General features: G+C 36.5%; 1 pseudogene; it reads left to right on the top strand.

Moving 5' to 3' along the window:
• Positions 1-919: 919 nt before the first annotated feature.
• LOC126615119 (carbamoyl-phosphate synthase large chain, chloroplastic-like) lies at positions 920-6,133 on the top strand (annotated as a pseudogene).
• Positions 6,134-18,658: the final 12,525 nt, after the last annotated feature.

The raw sequence follows: 18,658 nt of genomic DNA on the forward strand, positions 1-18,658 counted from the left end.
ATGAGAGTTAAGGAGGGCAAGCAAACGCCCCCTAAAATCTTTAGTTGCGCAGTACGGCTTCGCCACTGTCACATCCTGGTCCGGGGTCCACCATATCCCGGACCCACTCCATCACCGTAGCACGATATTGTCTGTTTTGGGCCCTAATTACGCCCTCACGGTTTTGTTTCTGGGAACTCACACAAGAACTTCCCAGTGGGTCACCCATCATGGGAGTGCTCTTGTATGCTACTCACTTAACTTCGGAGTTCCGATGGAACCCGAAGCCAATGAGCTCCCAAAAAGCCTCGTGCTAGGTAGGGATGAGAATATACATATAAGGATTGCTCCCCTGGGTGATGTGGGATCTTACAATCCACCACCCTTAAGGGCCCGACGACCTCTTCGGCACACCACGGTCAGGGTTAGGCTCCAATTGTCACATCCCGACCCAGGGTCCACTACATCCCGAGCCCGCTCCACCACCGTAACACGATATTGTCCGCTTTGGGCCCTGACTACGCCCTCACGGTTTTGTTTCTGGGAACTCACACGAGAACTTCCTAGTGGATCACCCATCATGGAAGTGCTCTCGTGCGCTACTCACTTAACTTCGGAGTTCCGATGGAACCCGAGGCCAGTGAGCTCCCAAAAGGCCTCGTGCTAGGTAGGGATGAGAATATACATATAAGGATTGCTCCCCTGAGTGATGTGGGATCTTACAGCCACATTGTACTGTTGCATTGCCTTTTGCCACGGAAAAGGATTTGTGGGGATCATCATAATCAAATAATCACATTCATCGTATATCGTGTGGTTAAAAATTATTTAAAATTTAAAATTTAAAATTAAATATAAATAATTAATAAAAACTGACTACACGATATACGATGAACGATTATGATTGTTTGATTCCCGAATCCCTACAAAGATAATCCAGCGGAGATCATTTCCTTTCCCCACCAGCAAAAAACAAACAAACACTCCCAAAACCCCACTCACTCACTGAAAGACACTTCTAACAGCACAAAACTGGATATCATCTAAACCTCCATAAACCCTAATCCCCAAATCTCCATCTTTCTCCTCTCTCCTCTGTCTCTCTCTAACCTCTGAGCCTCCTCCGTGACAGTGTCCATTTCAGGCAACAGAAATGGACCGTTGCCTGAGCCACAGCGAGGCTATCTCCCCGAAGCTTTCAATTTTCGGCAACTCCAAGCCCTATTTGTCGAAACCAAACAGCTTCCGCTTCGTCCTTTCCTAAAAAAAACTCGGAGCGCGAAGCTCATCCTTACCTGCTCTCCGCCTCCGATCATTTCCGCCGCAGTTCGCCATTTTCCCCAACCGTACGAGTCACCGAGTCAACTCGGTCCGGTGCGACTCGGGTAATGGCGAAGCTGCTGCGGTGAAGGAATGGGCGGCGCCAAAGCTGGGGAAGAGGACGGACATTAAGAAGATCATGATTCTCGGAGCCGGGCAGATTGTGATTAGGCAAGCTTGCGAGTTCGATTACTTGGGGACTCAGGCGTGCAAGGCGCTGAAGGAGGACGGATACGAGGTCATTTTGATCAATTCCAACCCGGCCACGATCATGACCGACAGGACTTGGCCGACAAGACTTACATTACGCCCATAACTCCCGAGCTGGTTGAGCAAGTGCTCGAGAAGGAGCGGCCTGACGCTCTGTTGCCGACAATGGAGGCCAGACGGCGCTGAATTTAGCCGTGGTACTGGCTGAGAGCGGGACTTTGGCCAAATACAGGGTCGAATTGATCGGAGCGAAGCTGGATGCCATCAAGAAAGCAGAGGACAGGGACTTGTTCAAGCAGGCCATGAAGAACATAGGTGTCAAGACGCCGCCATCTGGGATTGCGACTACTTTGGAGGAATGTATCAAAATTACGAATGAGATTGGGGAGTTTCCATTGATTATCAGGCCGACGTTTACTTTGGGAGGAACCGGAGGTGGCATTGCTTATAACAGAGAAGAATTTGAGGACATTTGTAAGGCGGGGATTGCGGCTAGTGTGACGTCTCAGGTTTTGGTTGAGAAGTCGTTGTTGGGATGGAAGGAGTATGAGCTTGAGGTGATGAAGGACTTGGCTGATAATGTAGTGATTATATGTTCCATTGAGAATATTGACCCAATGGGGGTTCATACAGGGGATTCGATCACTGTGGCCCCGGCTCAGACATTGACGGATAAGGAGTATCAGCGGTTGAGGGACTATTCCATTGCTATCATAAGGGAGATTTGAGTGGAATGTGGTGGTTCCAATGTGCAGTTTGCGGTTAATCCTGTCGATGGTGAGGTTATGGTGATTGAGATGAACCCAAGGGTGTCTCGGTCCTCGGCTTTGGCGTCCAAAGCTACTGGTTTTCCCATTGCGAAAATGGCTGCCAAGTTGTCGGTTGGGTATTCCTTGGATCAGATACCTAATGACATTACAAAGAAAACTCCAGCTAGCTTTGAGCCTTCCATAGATTATGTAGTGACCAAGGCAAGTGCTTCTACATTACCCTTTACATAGCAAACTAATTAAACACTCTGATAAACGCGTTGTGCTTTATACTTGTTTAATCACATGTTAGCAATGATGAGATGGTTAGACCTTTAGACGGGGCTTTAGCTTTTTTTTTATAATGTTAGATAATCATTGTCCATCAGCTTCCTGGATAATTTGCTAAATCACGATTACTTATGCATGGAGGAAGGTCATCAATTATTGTCGTTGTTCATTTCATCGATAACAATCTGTTTCTGTTATCCCATGCTCTTTTAGACCGGGTTTGTATGTCATTTCTTATTTGTTCTCGTTGTATTGAGTTGTGCAGATTCCCAGGTTTGCATTTGAAAAATTTCCAGGTTCACTACCAATATTGACTACACAAATGAAATCTGTTGGTGAGTCAATAGCACTGGGTCGCACATTTCAAGAGTCAGTTCAGAAAGGAGTTCGATCTTTGGAATGTGGTTTCTCTGGATAGGGCTGTGCTAAAATTAAGGAGCTTGACTGGGATTGGGAACAATTGAAGTATAGCCTCCGAGTCCCTAACCCAGACCGCATCCATGCCGTATATGCTGCAATGAAGAGGGGTATGAAGGTCGATGATATTCATGACTTGAGTTTCATAGACAAATGGTTCCTCACACAGCTTAAGGAGCTGGTAGATGTGGAGCAATACCTCCTGGCTAGAAACTTATCTGATTTAACAAAGGATGACTTCTACGAAGTTAAAAAAAGAGGTTTCAGTGACAAACAGATAGCTTTTGCCACTAAATCCTCTGAAAAAGATGTCAGGTTGATGAGATTATCGTTAAGTATTGCTCCAGCATATAAGCGGGTGGATACTTGTGCTGCAGAGTTTGAGGCCAATACTCCGTACATGTACTCTTCCTATGACTATGAGTGTGAATCAGCTCACACCCAAAGTAAGAAGGTTTTGATTTTAGGTGGAGGACCAAATCGAATTGGCCAAGGGATCGAGTTTGACTACTGTTGTTGCCACACGTCCTTTGCACTTCAGGTTTGTCTTTGATATGTTAACTGCCCACTTGCCTACGTTCCTGAACCTAAGTTTCTAAGCAAAACGTAGATATCCTAACTTTTAGTTACTAGGCTGCTTTAGCTGAATGCAATTGATTTTAGATATATTTGCTTAATAATAATAGGTCCTACTCATGAATTTTTTAACAAGGCAGTTACAAGTTGGGCAATCAAACCTTTTTCTCCTCAATACTACAATTAGATTACTCTAGTAAGATGCCTATGGGATTTAGACTTGGGGTCGGTGAGTGTGATACACTTCAATTTCAGTGGCAGTTGATAAGAAATTTAGAGTTGCAATATCATTTGATGCATTTGTAGTAGCTCGTTCTTGAAAGGTAGTTCTGTTACTTGCATATCTAAAATAGATCTATGGATTTATTGAATTTGGTGTGTATGTTTTATCAATGAGCTTACAGGAAGAAGGAATCCCTCTTGTGTCATTAATGCACATATATGCAAACATAGTAATACATTGGATGCCATTACTTATACTTGGCCTCTGCAATTTTTACCTTTTTTGGTATAATTTAATGAAAAGATGGTGCCTGTGCATTTAAGAGATGTAATTTGCTCAAATCCTCTATTGATTTGCCTGCTTCTCCTTTCTCTTCTACAGAAAGCAGGATATGAGACAATAATGATGAATTCAAATCCTGAAACAGTATCCACCGATTATGACACAAGTGACCGTCTATATTTTGAGCCACTAACTGTTGAAGACGTGCTGAACATAATTGATTTGGAAAGACCTGATGGCATCATTGTGCAGTTTGGAGGTCAAACACCGTTGAAGCTGTCACTACCTATTCAGCAGTATCTAGATGAGAACAAGCCTAAATGTGCAAGTGGGAATGGACATGTACGCATTTGGGGTACTTCACCAGCTTCCATAGATGCTGCTGAGGACATGGAGAAGTTCAATACAATCCTTAATAAGTTAAAGATTGAACAACCAAAAGGAGGTATTGCCAAGAGTGAAGCTGATGCTGTTGCCATTGCGAATGACATTGGTTACCCAGTTGTTGTTCGGCCTTCGTATGTATTGGGTGGCCGAGCCATGGAGATTGTATATAGTGACGAAAAACTTGTGACCTACCTCGAAAATGCTGTTGAGGTGGACCCAGAGCGCCCTGTGTTGATTGACAAGTATCTGTCTGATGCCATTGAGATTGATGTCGATGCACTTGCTGACTCTCAGGGGAATGTTGTCATTGGTGGGATAATGGAGCACATTGAACAGGCTGGGGTCCATTCTGGAAACTCTGCTTGCTCGATTCCAACACAAACCATCCCTACTTCTTGCTTGGACATAATTAGGACATGGACTACAAAATTGGCCAGGAGGCTGATTGTATGTGGGCTGATGAACTGTCAGTATGCAATTACATTGTTTGGAGACGTTTTCTTACTTGAGGCAAACCCTCGTGCTTCCCGTACTGTCCCTTTTGTGTCAAAGGCGATTGGGCATCCATTGGCAAAATATGCTTCTCTTGTCATGTCTGGGAAGTCCCTGCATGATCTAAATTTCACAAAAGAGGTCATTCCTGCACATGTATCAGTAAAGGAAGCTGTTCTTCCATTTGAGAAGTTCCCAGGCTATGATGTGTTGCTGGGGCTGAGATGCGTAGCACTGGGGAGGTGATGGGTATTGATTACGAGTTTCCCATTGCATTCGCCTAGGCGCAGATTTCTGCTGGGCAGAAGCTGCCACTTGCTGGCACAGTGTTCCTCAGCTTAAATGATTTGACCAAGCCTCATCTTGAAAAGATTGCCAAAGCCTTTTTAGGACTTGGATTCAAGATTGTTTCAACTTCTGGGAGGGCTCATATTCTTGAGTTAGCAAAACTTCCAGTGGAACGAGTGCTGAAACTTCATGAAGGGCGGCCTTATGCCGCTGATATGGTTGCCAATGGGCAAATCCAGTTAATGGTGATCACAAGTTCGGGTGATGCACTCGATCAGATTGATGGACGGCAACTGAGGAGGTTGGGCCTTGCTTACAAGATTCCAGTAATAACAACTATTGCCGGAGCTTTGGCAACTGCAGAAGCAATAAAGAGCCTAAAGTCTAGCACTATTAAGATGATTGCACTGCATGACTTCTTTGAGGATGAGAACAAAGCTGGGAGTGATAAATTGTTGCAGACAGTCACTTCATCCCTCTGAGCTGACCTAGATTGTCTGGTAAGCAGTTGGGCTTCCACTTCCTCTTTTTTCGTTTTGTTTCTAATATACGTATCTGGTAATGTTGTTATGAACAGGTTGCCGTTGAGTTATTATTTTTTACCAAAATTTGGCCAAATCCAATTTTTTTTCCCTCCCCTTTTGTGGAAGCTGTAATTGCAAATTTTGGATTAGCTATAATGTAGGATTTTAAGGCATTGGTGTGTGTATCATAGATTAGTTCGATGGTGGTACAATCATGGTCTGTTTGTACGATAGCTATTCTGTGCTGTATGTTATTTCACTATGACGTACTTTGTCAAACTGCTTTATACGCAGCTTGATCATCAGAAAACTTCTACATTATTGAGAAAGTGAATATTCTGATGTACCATACCTACAACATGCTTCAGATATAATACAGAAACCATTCGAACTTACACTTGTTTTTGTAGCTTTATTATATCTAGAAATGGTAGTTAACAGCCACAGTTTTCAGGAATTCAGTTTTTGGACATATCATAGTGGTGTTTTTGCATGGGCTCACACCCAAGACAGGCTCTTAGGAGAGGATAGATTTACCATTACCCTGCCCCCTGTTGACTACCACATCACTTCTGGTCTAACATTTTATGCTCTTTGCGTGGCACATTAACATTTTCTTTGGTCACGCGTGTGTGAACTTTTCTTGGTCATTTTGGAATTCTCTTGAGCTAGTAAAACTTGGTATAGGTGTAGCAGCTGAATTAGCTTTCCTTTTCTATCTGCTTGAGCATTTCGGTCATGATCCTAGTTGATAAACAAGACACAGGTGTTTCTGTTTTAATGGAGTTTAAAAGACATCTGGACGGAACCTTTACCTAAAACTTTTCCAAGTGTAATGATTGTGGTTGATTATTGTGACTGGATTTCTTCTTTGTTTTTGGCAATAAATTCTCTCTCGAACTGTTATTGGTTCAGTCTGAAGTACAAACCCATCGCTGTCGCGTGCTATCAGTCGACGTTTTGGGGTGTTACTTCACAAAATTTTCCTGTTTTCGGCGTAGATGCTTTTCCATCGCAGACTTTAGTCTTTCCCAACCCAAGGTGACCGCAAGTACAGGACCTTTGACCATTTTCTGTGCACTGCCAATGTATATTTGAATTTAGCTGGTCCAGGAATGTTGTCTGCAGCCGTAGACTAGTAGCCTGTTCGTTATGTTTGCACTTAGAAATACATTGAATTCTTCACTCGTTTTTGCCCTTTCTGGTGCGTGATTCATTCATGACCTTAATTTTCTTGGTTCTCATGATTGCTGAAGTGATTGTTTGATATATAATTAACGGTTCAAGTGATTGTTTGATATGTAATTAAGGGTTGGGACGCTTGAGAGGAGATTTTCAACCCTTAATTATTAGTTGGTTTTGAATGCTTTGTGTTTGTATAATTATGTAGATTACGGTCAAGCCCGACCTACTTCGACTGAGTTATTATTGTAATTATGAACCCTTAATTATTAGTTGGTTTTGAATGCTGTGTTTGTATAATTATGTAGATTGCGGTCAAGCCCGACCTACTTAGTTGAGTTATTATTGTAATTAGGACATTCTCCCAAGACTTTCACTTGACCACCATACCTGGCGTGAAATTTTTATTTATTTTTTTATTTTTTTAACAAACGATATTTCCTGGTAGTAAGTGGGTGCGGAAGTAGGCTAAGCTTCACAATTGGCTTGCAATAATGTGGTTCAAATTCACTTTTAGCAGGTATCGAACTTAAGACTTCTCACAAGAAGAGGAATATCACTAGACCATAGCACTAAATGGCTACCGGACCTAATTTTTGAATGCAAAGGATTTTCATTTAGGGATGGACACATTTTCGAGTGGATCGGTTTTGCCCCAAAACACCGTGGCCAAGTCAAGTATAATACACTGGTTTTCGTTACGTTTTGTTTATCGATGCGGTTTTTTTTTTTTTTGGGGGGGGTAAACAAACGGGGCTAAATGCCCAAAGAGAAAATAAAGCAAAACATCTTCAGGTCTAGAGATCTAATCAACGTATGACACTAGAAGATGTCCACAAGAGGCATGAGCATGATCAAAATAAACTGGACTAAGAGAACATGACAAACTCAAGTTTATCTACAAAATTCATTTCATGATAAACATAATGGAGGTCACAATTTCAATCTTTGCCCAGCAGCTCATGGCAAGTTTGCACCAATTTACCAAGAGAATGGTTGTCGCTTGCACCTTGTAGAGTCATATGGACAGCCAAATTAGATTTCACCAAAAGATGCAATATCCTTTTGTAAGAAAATATCGAGGAAACCAAATCAAACCAAACCAAACGATAGTTTGGTTCAATTTGGGCCCAAACCCAATTATTTTGCTTTACATTTTTTATTTGCTAGCACACAAATCTCAAATTTTCTTGTATCATCTAGACAATTAAGTAGTAAATCGTACGCGAAATAAGCGATCATAATTGCATTGAGGAAATACTATTTTTTTTTCTTACTTATCATTCTAAAATAAAAAGGACCACTAGAGACGAACCATCCAAAAGTTGAACATGTCATCAACCCCAAGGTACGGTAAGTAATATGACTGTAAGTCAAAAGATCAATATAACTTCAAGGTTCCACTATCCAGCTGTTAGCTAATGTCATTTCCAACAAGGAGACAAAATGGCATGCCTACACTTACCACATTTTTTATACACACGATGATGTGACGTAATGTATTACGTTAACATTCACTTATATAAATTCAATATTAAATACGATGACATAACTAATTGAGGAGAGTATTTATCATTTTTAGCCAAAATTTAGCATCTTAATTTATAAATATTAGTTTTTATTACAAATTTCAAATATAGCAAAAAGACCATGTAAATAGACTCAAATACCCTTACTATTGAAAACTGAATAAATGTAAACTAACAAGAGGATGGTCTTCTTTTCGATTTTATAGTTTGAGTGTTTGATAATATCTAGATTCTAATCTGAAAAAGTAGAACGAACGAAAAAAGACTAATAAAAAACAACTGTCAAATTCATTTCTTACTTGATAAAGCTACAACATAGGTCATAATTAGGCCTGGCAATTCCTGATACGACCCGATTACCCGACATGACACGACACGAAATTAACAGGTGTTCGGGTCGACACGATAACGAAACAGGTCGTTATCGGGTAACCCAATAAGCACCTGTTAAGATAACGGGTTGGTTCGGGTATACACGTGGGTAACACGATACACGATAAGCAGAATATTAATTTAATAATTTTATAAGCCTAAAAAAATACTATAATAATTATATATATATATATATTAATTTAACAATTTTATACCCCTAAAAACTATAATAATTATATATATATATATTAAATTAACTATAATAATTATAATAACTATATATACTATAATAATTATACCCCCAAAATATTAACTATAATAGTTATATATATATATATATATATTAAATTTTAAATTAAATTTTATACCCCTAAAAACTATAATAATTATACATAAAAAATAAATAGATTCAAATTAAAATATTTACACTAGGGGATACCACAAAATCTTATGTTATACTTGATGAAAGTATAAATAAACTCTTAAGTGTTAGTGAATCTATTGTTTTGATGGGATACGCATTCTACGAAACTAGTTTCAACGATTCAATCGTCAAACATGTTTGTATATACTTCGAGATCGCATACACCAAAAATTGCAAAAAACAAACATTCAGAGATCAAGTAACGAGACAAAACTTTTCGACGGTTATAAACGAAAAATCACGATTTAACGGTTATTTTAACTCCAATTTTGATAATTTTTTACAGCTACACTCCTTGACCCTATATGAATACAATGAATGAATTCGATCTTCAATTTAAAATATTTACACTAGTAATCTTATGTTATACTTAATGAAAATATGAATAAACTCTTAAGTGTTAGTGAATCTATTGTTTTGATGAGATACACATTTTGCAAAACTAGTTTCAACGATCCAACCGTCAAAATTGTTTGTATATGCTTCACGATCGTATACGCCAAAAATTGTAAAAAAAAAACATTCATAGATCAAGTAACGGGACAAAATGTTTCGACGGTTATAAACGAAAAATAACGATTTAACGGTTATTTTAACTTCGATTTTGATGATTTTTTACATCTACACTCCTTGACCCTATATGAATACAATGAATGAATTCGATCTTCAATTTAAAATATTTACACTAGTGGATACCACAAAATCTTATGTTATAGTTGATGAAAGTATGAATAAACTCTTAAGTGTTAGTAAATCTATTGTTTTGATAGAATACGCATTCTACGAAACTAGTTTCAACGATTCAACCGTCAAACATGTTTGTATATACTTCGAGATCGCATACGCCAAAAATTACAAAAAACAAACATTTAGAGATCAAGTAACAGGACAAAAAATTTCGACGGTTATAAACGAAAAATCATGATTTAACGGTTATTTTAACTCCGATTTTGATAATTTTTTATAGCTACAGTCCTTGACTCTATATGAATACAATGAATGAATTTGATTTTCAATTTAAAATATTTACACTAGTTGATACCACAAAATCTTATGTTATACTTATGAAATATTAATAAACTCTTAAGTGTTAGTGAATATATTGTTTTGATGAGATACGCATTTTGCGAAACTAGTTTACGATCCAACCGTCAAATTTGTTTGTATATGCTTCGAGATCGCATATGCCAAAAATTGCAAAAAACAAACATTCAAAGATCAAATAACGTGACAAAACTTTTCGATGGTTATAAACGAAAAATCATGATTTAACGATTATTTTAACTCCGATTTTGATGATTTTTTACAGCTACACTGCTTGACCCTATATAAATACAATGAATGAATTCGATATTCAATTAAAAATATTTACACTAGTGGATACCACAAAATCTTATGTTATACTTGATGAAAGTATGAATAAACTCTTAGTGTTAGTGAATCTATTGTTTTGATGGGATACACATTCTACGAAACTAGTTTCAACGATCCAACCGTCAAACATGTTTGTATATACTTCGAGATTGCATATGCCAAAAATTGCAAAAAACAAACATTCAGAGATCAAGTAACGAGACAAAACTTTTCGACGGTTATAAACGAAAAATCACGATTTAACTGTTATTTAACTCCGATTTTGATGATTTTTTACAGCTACACTCCTTGATCCTATATGAATACAATGAATGAATTCGATCTTCAATTTAAAATATTTACACTAGTGGATACCACAAAATCTTATGTTATACTTAATAAAAGTAAGAATAAACTCTTAAATGTTAGTGAATCTATTGTTTTGATGGGATATGCATTCTACGAAACTAGTTTCAACGATCTAACCGTCACTTGTTTGTATATCCTTCGAGATCGCATATGCCAAAAATTGTAAAAAACAAACATTTAAAGATTAAGTAACGGGACAAAACTTTTCGACGGTTATAAACGAAAAATCACAATTTAACGGTTATTTTAACTCCGATTTTGATGATTTTTTACAACTACACTCCTTGACCCTTTATGAATACAATGAATGAATTCGATCTTCAATTTAAAATATTTACACTAGTGGATACCACAAAATCTTATGTTATACTTAATGAAAGTACGAATAAACACACTAGTGGGTCACTTTCATTAAGCATGGAGTTCCATTGGCAAAGTCTAAACTTTTAAGAAAGGCTTCACAACCTTTAAAACAAAAACGCTTTCATTTTGCATATCCTTGCACATTTAATATTTGTAATATATTAGTAGTGTATGGATGTATTTTTTATGAGGCTCTTATTTTCGAGTGTAGATGTAGTACTTAAACGACAAATGTGTTTTAATGTTTTGAAGTAATATTTATGTGACAATGTGTGGTATGTGCAAATTTAAGAAGAAAAAAAATATTTTTCTTAACGGGTCATAACGGGTCGGGTCACTTTAGGGTAAAGTGACCCAACTTGTTAAGGACCCGTTAAGATAACAGGTGCGACACGACACGACCTGTTAAGATAACATGTGTTACACGAAAACGACACGAACACGACTGACACGACCTGTTTGCCAGGCCTAGTCATAATGATAATTTCATAGAACAAAATTTTTGCATATTTTTGTGAACAATTAACTGGTATTTTAGTATTAGGGTTTTAATGGCAATGACGAAGAATGATGAAGTTTGATCTTAGTGATTGTTTATTTTCTCCCAAGAAAATGAGCTTATAAATTCGATCTTAGCATGGAGCATATACACTTTTTAATCGACTCCATAAAAAAGTAATTCATATGAAAAAAGTTTTGATTTTTTCAATGTCGCAGCTGACCATGTATTCACGACTTGTTCTATACGCCTACAACTGGTTCCCAACCTTTTCCATCCCCATTCCTCATTGAATAACCGTGCAAAAACTTTGAAATGGTTTTGGGTTCTAAATAGTAATTAGAATTTAATTTAGAGGGCATATAAGTCTATTCAGTTGAGTTTTCTGCTATAATTGAATTTTTTTTGTAAAAACTGATATTTATTACAAAACCTAACGGTTGCCTTATCGAGCACTAATGGTTCGATGTGCTTGTAAGTAGCCTTTTTGTTTCTATAGCTTCACACCCCCTATCCTATGGTATGAATTGGGTAGTCAAATTTTGGTTATAAACGATAAAACCCAATTGAGGAGGTGAAGTTATAATGACTCATAAATTACTTCGTATGAAACATGTAATATGAATAACATTATTCCAATTAAAGAAAAAGATCTTGTGCAGTTAAGGTGAATAATCATATCGATTGAAATTTTTTATGTGTTGGTGGCCTTCTATTACAGTGATGGAGATGAATGTTACACTTGCATCACAACATGGGTTCAAACTCTATTGGTTCCCTAATCTAGCATTTAATAAAACAAATCTATCGTTTGACAAAAAAAAAAAAAAACAATTGTACACATGCTATACATGTGCTCATTAAATTAAAAAAAAAAATTACAAAGAGAGAAATTATAAAATGGCCACTAGAACTTTTTGGTGATGACCTTTAAAGGATTTTTCGTAGCTGAAGAGGTTCTTTAGTGATTGTTTTTGGATAACTATTTCGTTATCAAAAGTTTATTTTATTTGGAAGTAAAACGGGGGAGAGAACTTGTAGGCAACTAATTTGACTCTTTGGCTTTGAGAAAAAAAATAGTAAAATTATTGTGTTTAACTTACCATATATACTTGCCATAAATTTTAATTGGTTATATTTCTTTAGTTTTGTTGACAGGGTTAATTTGATCTTTTCATCTATTTTTTGTTGACAAAATTTGTTTTTTAATAGTTAGTTTAGATAATATAAAAATTAATAAAACCCTAATTGTGGCAAACTCCATGGACCAATGGCTCCAATTTTCTCTCTGAATTTTGAGTACGATAACCTATTCTTCACAACATATATGTTTTTGGTCAATTATTTATTATAACATATACAATATAAAGTATATTGTTGATTTCTACCCTGAAATTATATCATTGAGAGTTACTTCCTTAAATTTTTATTCAGACCATTTTTCCCCGAACTAATGTAAATGATGAATATCCCCCTATCTTCGTTTTTACCCACGTTCAATTCAACGTTTTGCCCCAAAAAGTTCAAATGTTGATCATTTAATGTTATTTTTATTTGATAGTTTACATTTCTTGAAATGTGACAATATTAACGAAAATTCAAATGAAACATAGAGAAATATAATTGCCCAAAACAAAAGCTTCCGGAACTAATCGGCACTAGGGCAAAAGTCTAGGAAAATGGTTTAATAAATTTTAGGGCTGGTTTGGATTTACTTTTGTAATAACTGGAAGCTTTTTTAGAGAAAATATTTTTGGATTCCAAATGCACTTTAAGTGCTTTCTGCAGGAATCACTAGTTATGTGTTTCTTTCGGGAAGCACTTCACGTGATTTTTTAGGATTTACTTGCATTTTACTAATGATTGATTCCAAAAATATTTTCACCAAAAACACTTTCAAATGAGCTCTTATCTATTAGTAAAAGTTCAAAACAAAAGCTTTCAGTATAGTTGTGCTTCTAAATCTATCATTAAAAAACATTCGAATTCCAATTCCCCCCTCCCGTTGTTAAATAATAATAACAATAATAAATAAACAAATAAATAAATAAAATCTCTAATATTAGAGTCAAGTCATGATAAGGTTAGGTCCAAAATCCAAATACTATTGTTGTTTTATATAAATTTTCTGGTTACGCTTGAATTTTTCCAAAAAATCCTTCGGCTCTCAACGTTATCCAATTTAGGATGAGCAGCCATTAGGCCTGCATGTGATGCCAACATATTCGACCCTATATCAACTTAGTCCTACATGTGATAAGTATATATGGTCATCTGGTTATCAAGTCTCTGCTTCCAATGAGCTACGGGAAAAACTGCTAGATCACATGTTATATGCAATCATGTGTTTATGTTTCTCTCACACACGACTTTCATGGGTTACGTGAAAATCTTCTCTAGTCACATGATAAAGGAGACAAAAATCGACTTTATTTAGAATGGAGGATTAGGTTGGAATGAAAAAGTCACTATTTTGAAGGTATCATGAAGAAATGAAAAAATTATGGTTAACTTGGACGTACGAGACGGATTAGTCAAGAAGAAAATTTATACATTTCAAGTTTTCAATCCTCCATGAAATGGTAGGATTAGAAGTGAGAAGTTTATTTCATGTCTAATCCTCTTCAAATCCCCTTATAATAAGAGAAAAAAAATCATTATTTTCTACCTTCAATATTATTATATCTTGAATTTAGAGAATAATCTATTCAAATCTAATCACTAAAATCAAATGAGGCCATAAACATTTCTCATGAGCCACATGATGAATACAAAAATCACACGTTGAACAACATATTTTCCTTCTAGTTACACCGATATCTTTTGTGATAAAACTTCTAGCAACTGTACCACATGAATGCAAAAAATACTATCAGTGTGACCAGTAGTAGGCCGCTAACGCTTTTTCTACAATCTCATCAGTTATCACTACATCAATCTAGTATTCTATTTCAACAATAAAATGATTGCTTTCGTGTTTATTGCTTGTAATCCATTTGCGTAATTCAGTGGAAAACGAGACAAATTACCGTGTTATGTCCGCTAATTTGGCTGCTTGAACAAGTCATTGATAGAGAGAATTAAGAAAGAAAGAGCTAGCTTAATTGGAGGTCAATTGCTCTTAGCGGTCTGAGTGGGAACTGCCAACTGGTTCTACTTTTAGTTCTATCAAAGACCTTAATAGTTTCATGCTAAAACCGCGTGGGCCTTGATCTTTTGAAACCGAATGAATATTTCTATGGATAACATATGGACTTAGAAGTCTCCTATTGTTCTCAAAGCTCTAGAACACTGACAACCTTCACCCATTTAAACAAGACTTTTTAGTTTTCATTTTTCGTCAAGGGTAAGTATAATAATTTGGTACCAAATATGTGACATGTTATATGTTTAAACTCTAAGTTTGAGTTACATATTTACATGATCGATAATACATTTGGAGTATTATTCTAGGGAGATGTTATTGACATTCCAAAACAATCATTGTGTACTTGTCATACAGGACAAGCTATAAACTGATAGTAAATGACTTCGCAACCTAAGTTGTAAAAGATTGAACATAGGAAGTCCGGATCAAGATCGAGGTTTTGAGAGAGCTCGAAGCAATGGAGGACAAAATATTATTTTTGTTTTAGTCGTGGCTATATTACCGATTTGAACCGACTGAATGGTACCTCCAAATTGTAGTAGGATTTTCTCCCCTTCAGTCTCTTTCTTTCTCATTTTCTTCTTTTTCATTCTTTTTCTATAAAGAATTCAACATAAAATGTTAATATGATTTAATTGTGACTGTTTAAATAAGAGAGAACCGAAGGAAAATAAAATTTAAAGGAAAAAGAGTCTTACTCGTCCTAAGTTTGTGAGGTACAGTAATGCCTATACCCTATGCATGGCCCATATCACAAATTCAATGTCTCATGAGGGTGGATAATGGGTGCCACGTGTTCCCATCCATCATTCTGTGAAATGGTAGGCAATGCAATATAATCATTTGTATTTGTATTTTTAAGTGTGCGACTGATTGTACTTCAGAATTTGAACTCAGTCGATCTTCCAGTGGCAGCCTATGCATATTAATGAGGGTTACAACTTTGGTTTGTCTCTCAACTGAAAATTTAAGACTATTTTTGGTCAACTCTCGAGAATATTGTGGTCATGGTCTAAACTTGTGCTGTACACATGGCGTAAATGCAATGAGTATATTTGGGTGCCCTACCTTCAAGAGCACGGCAACCTAACCATGCAAACCCTAGTTATGGAATGTCCATGGATGAAATTAATCTGGGTCGTCGGATGATGTCAAGGAACCACAAAATCATTAAAGTGTTCACTTTGAAATTGCATTTAATTATGAAGTATGCAACCTAATAAAATCAACTTAATTATTTTTGAATGTATAAAAAGAGCTAAGAAAATGAGGTTTAATTGAATGCTCAAAGTACCAATGCCGTATAGCACTGGTGCACCTAGGAGATTCTTCTTACGACCACCATGACTAGTGTAATGGATGATGAGGACAATTCCCCTTGGCAATAATCCACTGTTTCTAAACTCTAATTAAGGGGTGCGACTTTATTGCTACGTAATGCAAGTGTTTTAGCCGTTAGATTGATATCTGTATCTATTAAATCTTTCAATATTCGCCATTCCTTTTTCCGTATCACTCTGAAAAAAATTGAGGTTCCATCATAAAACCAATTGGCATAATATGGGGAGTAGTCCAACCTCTTATAAGTCCTTGCTAGGTTTCTCCTTTAACAAATGTGGGTGAAGAAAGTTAAGATTCCACCATAAGCCAATTGTCAATATGAGGAGTAGCCCAACTACTTATAAGCACATGGACATGCAAGGTCCCTCCTCTCATTAATGTGGGATCCATTCCCAACACGCCCCTTACATGTGGCAACTTTGAAGACTAACACGTGGACAACACAACAAGGTGACTTGGAGTGCATGTGGCCGTTAGGCTTCACACGTGGGACAACCTACTCTTACACCATGAAGAAAGTTGCGGTTTCACCATAAAACCAATTGAAAATATGGGAGTAGCCAAACTTACTCATAAACCCTTACAAGGCCTCTCTTCCCATCAATGTGGGACTCATTCTCACCACGCCCCCTCACATGTGGCCAATTTTCAAGTCTAGCACATAGGCAACACAAATGGGTTAACGTGGAGCGCGTGTGGTGGTTGGGCTTCACATGTGGGACTATCTGCTCTAATACCATGAAAAATTGAGGTTTCACCATAAAACCAATTGGCTATATAGGGAGTAGCCTAACCTCTTATAAGCCCTTGCAAGTTTTCTCATTTCACCAATATGAGACTCTTTTACCTTCACATCCTCACTCATTCAATGTGACATACTATTGAAAAAAAATTGCTAATTAAGTTGGACACTTTTCAATTCTTTCAAATGATAATTTGATGGGACAAGCACTCGATCTATGACCCCTTTTGTAGATTTTATTGAAAATTAGCATCAATACCATATCAAATTAATTTGTAAGGGAAAAAAGCAAATGGCTTTCTATATATGACTTTCCTTCGATATTATGCATACCTTATCAAATTAATTTGTGAGTACAAAAAACAGAGATGCATGGCTTTCTATATATAACTTTCCTTTGATAACATGCATGTATCTAATCTCCACATCTTCGTGAAACACACATTCATACATTTTGGTTAGGTTTTTGCAAAAGGATTGTTCGAAGTTGTTTCCTTTCCTAACATGCATGTATGTGCATAGAGTCCAATTGTAGCACAAATTCATGCATATTGAGTTTGAAGTTGTTTTCTCATGGTCCTCTGTCATATTTTTGCTCAGTTTAGTAAAATTTTGGTTTCCACGAAATGTATAAGAAAACACAAGTCTTAGAGGGTGCATTGTATATGAAGCTCGATGGATTTTGCTTGACTATGAAATTCAGGTTTATTCAATATAGACTTTTAAGGAATCAATAAAAGTCACCCCTGTATTAAATAAAGACTTTTTATGACTTCTAAAAAGTCTCTGAAAATCTTGTGGTATTCAGTTATGACTTTTTGTGAGTCTACAAAAATCCAAGTGTATTCAAGATTTCATTGGGTTTAAAGGATTTTAAAAAGTCAGGGTTTTGATGGACTTTTAATACTTTTATAGTAAGTTTTTTGTTATTTTAAATCCAACCTCTATCCCTAATATTTAAATTATGTTTCTTGTGATTTCCATACAATATATCAGCTTGTTACACGTTGTACCAGATACACACAATACTTGTTTCATTCTTAAGATTATGGCAATCAAAATGATATCCTTCAACTCCTCTCAAACAGTTGACAAAGTTATTAGTAGCATGCATGCATTATCTTAACAAAAGAAAACCATTTGGCAATGATCAATGATGAATTCATTGTTTCATAAATTTATGGGAGGAAAATTCGAAACTGCTTATGCTTACAGTTTGCATGGGGTTATTAGCCAGCTTGCTATGCAATATGAACTCGTTATTTTCATCCGGACTTTCTGTGGCAATGCAGGTAGCTAGCAAACTATAAAAGTATGTTAAGGTCCACACGCATAAGATTCTTTAAGAGAAAAAAAATAAACTAGGGTTAGTGGGGTGAGGTGGAGATGGAGATGGATGAAAAAAAACACAAGTCCAACTGCTTCCACTGCAAAGTAGAAGTTTAAGAAGTGGCGGCAAACTCATCAGTCACTTAAATATTAATTAATTAAGAACCAAAAAAATAACTTTAATTATTTGGTTAAGGAAATATCTATGTTAAAATAAATATTTTTATATCTTAGATGAAGACATTACAATCGTCAATGGCAGCTTAAGA

Source organism: Malus sylvestris, chromosome 3, assembly GCF_916048215.2.
Source record: "Malus sylvestris chromosome 3, drMalSylv7.2, whole genome shotgun sequence".
NCBI lineage: Eukaryota > Viridiplantae > Streptophyta > Magnoliopsida > Rosales > Rosaceae > Malus > Malus sylvestris.